This window comes from Pygoscelis adeliae, unplaced genomic scaffold (genome assembly GCF_000699105.1).
Source record: "Pygoscelis adeliae isolate BGI_AS28 unplaced genomic scaffold, ASM69910v1 Scaffold377, whole genome shotgun sequence".
Lineage (NCBI taxonomy): Eukaryota > Metazoa > Chordata > Aves > Sphenisciformes > Spheniscidae > Pygoscelis > Pygoscelis adeliae.
In genome coordinates, this window is record NW_008825210.1 from 497,523 (window position 1) to 507,987 (window position 10,465).

The following is a 10,465-nucleotide window of genomic DNA, read 5'->3' on the forward strand; positions in this document are numbered from 1 at the left end:
AAATTGATTCTTACTCAACCATTTAACTGACTCCTTTTAAGATAAACTGCATGGTGAGATGGATCTGTGCACTATGATGGGCAGTCTTGATCCTGGTATTAGTGCTTCTAGCAAGCAATATGCTTTAAGAGCATGATACTTGTGTATATTCCCTCAGTGGATATAGCCTTGCTACGACTTTATCTAAAGGTAGATTGTGAGACTAAAGAAAATAATACAATGAATTGTTTCCAAATATCCAGAACACAGTCACATGCAGACCTCATCATTACTGAGTCCTTGCAAGTGAGTTTGACCCTTGTGGCTGTTCCCCTTCTGACACAGCAGTGGGTATAAATTGTTTTCTTGGATACCCTGAAGGGAAACCATAATGTGACCGTTCTTTCCTGTGCCACTGCTGTCTAGTGTCATGATTTCAGTGAAGTAGCCAGAGACTTCCACCAGCAGATGAGGAACAGAATTCTTCCAGGGAACCCTGAGGTGGGCAGGACACTGACTTTTCCATTTCTGGGCTGTTTGGCAGTTTCTGGTTTTTTTCTACTTACAAATGGAGTTAAATAACAAAACGTCAGTGTTTTCAGAAGGAAAAAAAATATCATGAAAATATGTTTTGGTTTCAGATGTTATGTTTCAGTTTTTATTTTTAAAAAATCCTGAATTTTCTAAACTGTCAAAAGAATTTCTCAGAAGAACAAGCAATCTTGTCCTCAAATTTCATTTTAAAATATCTAAATATTTTATTTGGAAAATTACATTACTGAAACATTCTTTTTTCCTCCCCCAAACGAAAGTGTATGATCAACTTCATTTTGGCTGAAACACCATTTCAAATAGGGGAGAGGGATGTCTTCTGGAATGAAATCAGTTTTTCAAGTAAGTCAGGTTCACATTAGGGTTTAACCCATAAGCATGAACCTGTGTTATCCCAGACACCTTCAGACTAACTCTGAGTCCAACAAAGCTTCAAATTACTGAAAAAGACTTGAAAGGATAAAAAAAAGTTATTCCAAAACAGATTTTTAAGCATCAGACAGGGAATTCAAAAAATGACTGGAAAATCAAATTGATCTTTTATGCTATCTCTAATCATCGTGGTCACTAAAGACCGGCTCAGAAACTTGTTACCAGACTCAGCTGAAGGCACTGTTGTTTGAAAGATCAGGCTCACGCCCAACCACAATCTTCTGTCTTTCTTGTGAGTAAATAAAGCAACTTCCACCATATATTTAAGATAAATACCCAGATCTTCTCTCCACCCAATTTAAAACTCTTTCAATTAAGCTCTGGAGAATTTTACAACAAATCAGATTTAAACATTATGAAAACGTGGCAAGTAGGACTCCAGGGATTCCTTTAAAATTCTGCACTGAATAAGATATGTAATGTGAGGTTTTGTAATTCCCAAGTGAAGGTTCAAATAGCAATGTTTCCAAGAATAGAAGGGAGGCAAGGTCTGTAGGATGTAATAATGTTTAGTAGACTAAATGATACAGCAAAAAAATACACAAATTTGAAGCACATAATTCATTCTTTGTGTCATTGAAGAACCCCTTAAGAATCACACAAAATCTTTTAACAAATGGCTTGAGCGCCAGAAAACTTTGTGTTCTTTCTAACTAAATCAGTTGGTCTAATAATAGATGGAAAATTACTTTGCCTTAAAAGATTTTGCCACTCCAAACGAATCGTTTATTTGGACAATGATACAACATTCAATCCAATTATAAGTAACTCCCTACCACACCGCAAACAGTTCAGGAAGGAATACATGTGTATTTACACAAAGCTTGTATATGACCACTAGACAAGATAACCAGAATACATGTGGTTTCTAAGTGTTTTGCAAATCACAGGGTATCTCCACGAGTGCACTCAGAAGTAGCAATTAGGTGGACAGTTACCTTTGATAAATGACAATGTATTTGTTTCCTTTGGCGAAAGGACCTGAACTGTATTACAAACACCTAAGCATAGTTGGTGCATTCATTAGCAACCACAAGCAGGTCCGGTTGAAAATTATTTCTTGGAAAAGTTTTAATGAGAAGTTTCTACTGAATTTCTTGAGAGGTGTCTATCGTGGCTTGCTACCCAGTTCTATGAACAAAATGGTTTCTGAGTCCAAATCAAAATACTCTGCATTTGTCACATAAAATTCTTACTTGACTAGTATTAAGAAAAGACATATTGTGTGAAGTCCTGCCCTGCTTAGGCCTTATGCTAAAAGCCCTAGGATTTCACATGAGGAGAACGGTTCCTTGAGTCTTTGGTGTCAAGCATTACACAGGACTAACCACTTGCAGACTTCTGCGCTGATTCTGAAATAACATAATTTGTGCACTGTGAACTGTTCTAACTTACTTTTCTTTATCCTCCTACCTGCCTCCCGCTTTTCAATCCACCTAAAATACATCAGCTAAGGGCAACCCCCATCAAACTAATGCTATTGTTTCCTGGCAACTGGTTTTTTTCCATTAAAAAAATTAGTCATACAGGTTTTTTCCTTGGGGCAAGTCTAGCCAGTTAATTATTAAGTAACTAAATTGCTTAACTAGTTAGAGGAACTCTGACCCATCACCAGTCGTCATTTGGTTTCCAATGTATTCATGGTTAACAAGCAGTGAGAAGATAACAGCCACCTGCTACCTGCAAGGGCAAGTAGCCTCGCACAGCTCATTTCCAAAGCGATGGTAGAGGACGGGGCTGTGCTGCAGTACGCCTAGCCCCGATCCTACCACCTGCTGCTAACAAGACAGCAGGATCTGCAATGTTCTGCAGCCTGCTCTCCACCACCCTGAAGGTATTTCCAGATGGGAGTCTGCTTGGTAGTAGCAGGGACTCCTCTACCGCTTTTGGAGAAGTCCTGGCCCTGAAACCTTTCAGGTGTTGGGGCAGCAGCATAAATGATAGCAAAGCTGTACTGCTGTAGGCAAGGAAAGCAGAGCTATATGGGGATGCAGGTCCTTCACATGGGTGGTTTGGACTTCTGCGGATTTTGTAAGATGCCTGCTGAGGTTGGAATAGAAGCCTATTCTGGGCAAGGAAGGCCTTGTTGTTTACATAAGGATGCCAGACAGCTCCCTGAGGAAAGGTCTAAATGTAAACTCATTTATGTGAAATGTGAAAACTAACTGTGAACTCACATAGTTGCCATCGCCCTGTGGCAGTACGGAACAGTTTGTCTTCTTATTTAGGCATCCCAATGTTGTCTGCAACCTGGATCTTTTTCTCAGCTGTATGTTCACAATGAATAAATTAAAAAGTCAAAACATGCAAACAGCAAACTAAACTGGACTAAATCAACCTTGAACAAGAAATGCACAGTGACTGCTGCAGAATACATTGTGTTTCTTAACGCCCAGGGACATTCAAACATTGTCAGTAGCACAAAAAGGTGCTTCTTTCCTTGGCTTGTGCACAGCAGGAGACAAATGAACTTTGACGTCTCATTTCAGCTCATCACAGAACAAAGACAACAAAGGTGCTCCATATGCCGGCACGGGTTATTCATGCAACAACTACTTAGTCTAGCGAGGACAAGGGTGCCCCTCTCTATGAACCCTAAGTCTGGTTTATATAAAGTCTGATGTTTTCTTTCATAAGACTGCTGTTTCCAGAGACTAGTTTATTCTTGCTAGGATTAAGTAGATAGCAAGAATAACATGCTGCAGTGTATGTTGCCAGCCAATTAAAGTAAAGCGGATCATGGCCTGATACTGATAATAGAGATTCTACAGAATATTATTCAGATTCCCAGACAATAAATCTTAGAAGTAATGTCTGGGATATTGTTCCAGTCCAATAATATCTCTCATACATTTATACAATGGTATATTTACACAGCTAGTTTTATTTGGAGCAATGGTCTCTCTAGATTGATTTAAGGAACTCAAAAGTTGAGCCTTCAAGCCTGTCTTATTATGGTTCCTCTCTAATTTATCAGTACTGAAAACAAACAAGCAAATAATAATAAAAAAAGACTGGAAAAACAGAGTATAAATTGGTACTAGTCACTTTTAAAGTCAACAGTAATTCTTCTGCACAAAGATTTTGTATGAGTCTGCAGATACTACTTACAGCCAGGGATTCCACCCTGACCTCTCATTTTGTTTAAGTACTGCATTACAGTTACAACAGTTTGAAATTTTTCAGCCTCTTTTTATTAACTCTGTTTTCTTCTGCGTTTTTCTTACGTGTTCTTGTTTTACAAGCATATACTTTTTATAGTATGAACTTTTCTTATCATTTCTATACATACATTCTTACTAATACAGAAACATTTCTATGTATTACTGTTACCCAGAATGACCACCAAAGCCCTGTTCTAGAGGTACAGGATGCACCTAAGATGTAAGAGATTAAATCAACCTCCATGTTCACTCATGTGCTACTGTTGCTGAAAACAGTAATGGCAGTTTTTAGTGCTAGTTCCTGAAACTGGGTGTTTCTGAGTGTAGGTTGCAGAAGGTACCAAGAAAAGTGCTGTCTACACTGCCATTTCTGCCTTTAATGTTTTTTTTGTCTACTAGGTCTACATTTTCTCAATAAGGTCAGGGATAACGCTGATAAATAGCTGAACTACAGGACTAGACATGAGTGATTTTGGGCTTAACTGAGCTGTTCCACTCAACTGCCATACGATTCTAGAGAAGTCATTTTAATCACCTTGCGCAAAAATCTGCTTTCTAGTTAAAAGCTGGACATTGAAGTTGAAAACTGTGAGGGCTGACACCCAAGATCTGCTGCTCATTTTTAAAATAAATAATAATAATTATGCTTTTCTATATTTTTCATTATTTTGAATTTCTTAGAAGAAAATATGGAATATGAAACTAATAGTTATATCTTAAAATTTCAGACATCCCTCTGTTATAATTTTGAATAGGCCTGTCAGTTGTAGAAGGACCTTTTGTGGCTGAAAAGAAATGCCTGTAATGTCTTGTCTTTTGATGTGCTCTGGGCCACTGATGTCTTTTCCGACACAGTATTTTTTCATCCTAAAAATGACTTAAGAAAAATTTGCAATTCAAGGTTATAGAAAAAAATGCAGACTTATTTGCCTTGCTTTTTATCCAAGCACAAGTGCAATACCATATATGTTGTGTAGGCTGAAGCTGACTCACCTTCTAAGCAGACATCTATGTTGTTGAATGAATCAAGCACCTGTTTGTTTGCCTTTTGTAAGGGAAAGGTTTTCACAAATTCTGTAACTCTGCTAGTGAAGAGGGTCTTATTTTCAGGACAGATAAAGCAGACATACCGGTGGCTGGAAGCAAAGTTCAATAACATAGCAAATCGAGCACTCTACCTGAACCAATGACACAACAAACCCAGAGGCAACAATAAAGAGTCTGCCATGGAGCTCGATTTTATCACTAGGTTCCCAGGTAAAAGAAACACTCCAAAGGGTCTTGACAGCATTTCTACAATACGTCTTAGAGTATGACAAAATTCCTACTAATACATAATTTGGATTTGCAAAATGTCCCATATTCTGGATGCTTTGACTGATAAAGAGATAGTAGGGGTTTCTCCTCAGAAACAGCTAGCAGACACTTGGAGAGGCAATAACATCAGTGTATTTATGCCTATATGATTCAGCCCCAACGTAAGCTGAACTTCACATAATACTCCTCAGAATACCCATAAACGTGGTAACTTGTTACAGTCAAAAACAACAGCAGAGAAAGTACAGTGAAAGAGGGTCAAGAGCAGCAGCAGCTTTCCACTAACACCAGTAAGAGTAGCAAGAGTTTTCATTTGCTAAATCTTGGTCAGAGTCAATAACATTTCCTTTGTTTATGCCTTCATCATTTAAAAAACTCGTGAATCCTAAAATGCGCCTTCTGTATAGCAAGAGCAAGAACATACTACTGTATTTATATGCATTTCCATCAAAAACCTGCAATGAGTACCAATGCATCAGATTTCCCCCCCCCCCCCCTCAGAATTGTTGAAAATAGACAGTTCACTAGTTATCTGAAGAGAAACCTGCCACCCTGCTAGCTTTGGTGTAGATGATTGCTTGAGCACAGTTGTCTGACGTTGAGCACTGACGTATCCAGGCCTTTGGAAATCATGAATGAATTTCAATTGGGTATGCGTAGAGCAACTTCTACTGCACAGTGCGATCTAGTACTAATATGTATTTGCCTAGAAATCCAACACAGAACTCCTTAATATAAGTCTAACGTAAAATTTACTAGTGGCATAAAAGGTTCCTAGTAGAGAATATATTGACTACACAAGATATTGTCATGACTTTAACTCTCATAGTTCAAATGTTTTATGGAAAGTGGCCATTCAGCAGGTACCAGAGTGCTGAATGCTCTGTCCATAGATGACTTTATCTAGTTTCACATCTGTGTAGTCCAAATCTAAGCGACATTTTTGAGTGAAGTAGAAGTATTCCAGCAGGAAGAGCCCATTCTGTCTGGTAAGAGACAGATCTCAATATGGTCTTAATGCAACATTGAAAGGAACTACCTGGAACATTTTCATGACATCCACTAGCTCTATAAAAATGGTACAAGTTGATTTCTACCAATATGGATTTGAAGAGCCTGCAATACTTTCCAGAAATGTTTGTCCTCAAAAGACAAGCTTTGCAAACTGCACCATGGGTTTTGCCCGCCCTGCTAAAGCAATTGTGCATTACCGAGATTTTATCAGTCTAATTAGAGGCCTGATTCTGCACAATGATTCTTGTGTTTTCCAAAGTCATAGGTTTCAAATAAACAGGTGATGAGCTTCATGACTGCAATGCTACAATTCAGGATTGGACCCATAATGAAACAATTAGCATTAAACAAACAGCACAAACCTTGTGCTTTTAGGTCTCATCAGTCTTTCTTTGGGTCATGTTGTTTAGAAACAACTTACAGGGAAGAAAAGAGAAAAGAACCATTGGTGAAGTGAATGCAAACTGTTTCACGAGGCAGGTAAGATTTGTGTGACTGTACATCCATATAACATAAATTCCTCATGCTGGAGACAGCTGGCATAGATATCTCTTCTTTAGCACACAGGTATATTGAAAAGTAATTCTGGTAATCTGTTTAAATGTTATGTAGAATATTAAGAGCCTGAGTCAAAGCCTTTCGATGCCAGTGGAAAACCAAAGTTTTGGTCATATGCTACGTATTTCGAGTAGTCTGAATTGTAATACTAGAAGTACCTTATTTCCTCTGGAGAAGCCACAGACAACCCTGAAAGACCATAAGAAACCAAATCCTTAAGAAGCACTCTGGAGCAGCAATTTTTGGTGAAGAGGAACACTGAACACTTATTTTCTTCCAAAAATCAGAGCAGTCACTTTATTCATATGTGGAAACACAACCTCCCCACTATGTTTAATGTCACAAAAATGCTAACTGCTCATGGGGGAAATATTAGATCAATGCTAAAAAACAGCTGGGAAAGACCAGGGGAAACATTGCACAAGATCTGCAAGCACTTTGTGGAATATTTAGTTGGCATTTTTCTGGAGTGTTTCTGAGCATTTTGTGATATTTCTGAAGGCATGCTGGGAAAATGTTATGGGAAAATGACAGTCAAGTAGTAGAGCCATATGAAAAAAGTCAACAACAAATAATAAGGAAAGAAGCTAATTTATCCCCCAGAAAAATCAATGCTAAAGCAGAATTACACCAGTGTGTAACAGTATTTCTTGTTAGGAAAGGGCAAGGCCAAGTTTTGTGTTATTTCTATAATCAGTTCCCTTCATTACTACTCTCACCAAGTTGCTAGCTTCCAGCAGCAGATAAGAGAGGCATCAATGTGTCCACACATTTCAAGAAACCTGCCAGTCTCCTACCTTCCTCTCTCTTGGCCTATCATTAACTTAACTCAGCTTTTGTGAATTATCAAGAACGCATGCACTGTTTTAACAAAAACAGCTTGCATTCTGCTGTGCAGAACTAAGCGGCACTTAAGCAATTTATGTTCACTAGAGTTGTAGTTCTCTCCTCAGAAGTTGTCACTTGCGATATATTTCTTCTTCACAGTTATTTTAAGTAGGATTATACACCCCTCTCCCCTTGTCCTGCCCCATGTGGGACAGTCTTTCCAACCAAAGAGGAGAAGCAGCCTCCCCAACATAGCACCCGCCTCCACTCCTCTCCACTTTACTGTTTTAAAGTTTTCTCCATAGGTGCACCGCTTTCAAAGGTATGTAGACCATATCCTGCAGCCTCCTCTGCTCTACTTTTTCCAGGTCACTTTGATGTTGCCCTCCTGTGCAGAAGCCTCAGTGTTAGAGAACAGGCATAGTCTTTGCCCTTGTGAAAGACTTGACTCCAGAGACCAAGAGCTTCTGCAAAATGCCACCAACAGTGCGCAGACACAGTTTGAGCATTAACATTTACCAGCCAAGGCCCCAGAAGGGTGTATATTCCAGTAAGAAGCCAACTCCTTGAGCAATATAAAAGGCCTGCCAAGGACAACCAAGTAAAACCAGATGCTGTGGGTTGGAAAGATACAGAATGGTAGCCACACTGGTAGGCAGCGTGAGCTGAGAAAATGAGGAGAGGACAAGGAAATGAGTGGAGAAATGAAAGAAGAAACAAAAGAAGAGCAACAGGGAGAGAACTGACATGGGCAGTATGAAAAAACATACAACAGGCAGGCTATATAGGACAGTGAAGGCAAGCAGGTGTCAGTGCAAACAGGAGGAAAATGGTTTTTAGACAAATAAGACCAAATTGCTGCTAGCTGCAAGACTGTTTCCTACATGACAGGTAATGTAGCAGTTGGGATCTGTGAGCAAGAATGAATGGTCTCCAAATGTTTTGAAAAATATGAAAGTATGAATCACAGTATTTGACTACACAGAAAAAATAAACCTATGACCCTACCATTATTACCTACAGCTTTACCCTTACTTTTGCCATTGGCATAGGCGCTGTCCTATTCCAATCTGTTCGTCTTGAATAAATTCCTAACACTTGCATATGTGCTAACTTTACACAGTAGAGGTCAATACTGTACTTTTATATAACTGAGGCTAGCACTAAGGGAATGGCAAATGTACAACTTAAACAAATTTCAGCAACTTGAAAGAGCTTTGCATGCCTCCTGAAATAATTCCTAACACCAGTTCAGTACACTAACCTTTGCCTTTAGAATAGCTATAGTCAGATAAATCATTTAACTCTACCATCAAGGCTGTTACCTTTGGCTTTTTCCATTACTTTCTATCTTGTTATTCAATGACTTAAATCAGTCACTAAAGCCTACTTCATCAAGCTTCAATAATCTATAAAACAACTATTTATACCACAGTTTTCTCATGATTTTTCACCAGTCAGCCCAGTTTTCTTTACAAACTTTACTGAATTTCTCTTTACATTGGGGGGAAAAAAAAAAAGTCAATTTCCACGGTGGCTAATGAAAAAAGTATTGGAAGGCATAAAGCTATTGCAGAATAAAAACCACATCTTTAGGTAATACCTGCCTTCAGAACCAAATAAATCAGTCTTCAGAGACTGTGCTAAAGGGACAGGCTTTGGAGCTTGAGTTACTTTGGGTTGTAGCAGTACATATCCACTCTGACTGCATAACGCCAGGAGCACAGTGCAGAGCAACCAGTGTCTTAGACAAACATGCCTCTCGGAGCCTGCTCTTCCCAGAACGTCTCCTAGCTACAGTTCTGACGATCAAAAAACAGACCGGGTAGGAAAAGCACCTCCCATCCCTAATATATATCTATTTATAAAGTAGCAAATGTCAAGAAGGTCCCTGCAGCAAATATTTGAACATGCAGGATGCTGGGTGCAGTCACAGTCATAGCTCGCAAATGGTAAGAAGGTTTTGCATTGGCCTGAAGTACCATAGGTGAAGTCTCCCTGACATGATGGCACAAGGTCCTTTTACAAAGAGCAGTTATTTTAACTGGGGTATGGAAAAATCTTGCTGTAGTCTTTATAAATGCTGTCTAATGGAAATGAATTAGCAGACCATGAAGGGTAGTTCTGGGAGCAATCTCATCGTGTCCTCATAAAGCAATGTACAAACATACAGTGCAAGCCAATATATTGAAAACAATCATCTTCCTAATATAGCCTGCAGCAGCAAACAGCTACAGAAAGGGATTTGTTACCAATCATGTAACACTCTGTGCTAGTTACTAGTGAGATCTTCTCCTGATGTTTAGCAGGATTCTCTGCTTTGCAGTTTGGGAGAAAGCCTTGATCCTAAATAAATTGCTAAGCTCTCAGCCTCCTAGTTTAGCTACATGGTGAAAAACATGAGCTGCAGTGAAGGAGAAGGGAGAAGAGAAGCAATACCTGTGGAACTGCTATTTAGACTATTTTCAAAATGTTATTCCCATTGCAATGTCAATGGAAATTTTCACAGAGGTATAAAACTGGAGCAATTCAGATTAATCGTGCAGATAGCCATGTCAACACATTTTTTTGAAAAACTAGGGATATGAAATTAAAATAATTCCTCCCCGCCTCCAAACTCT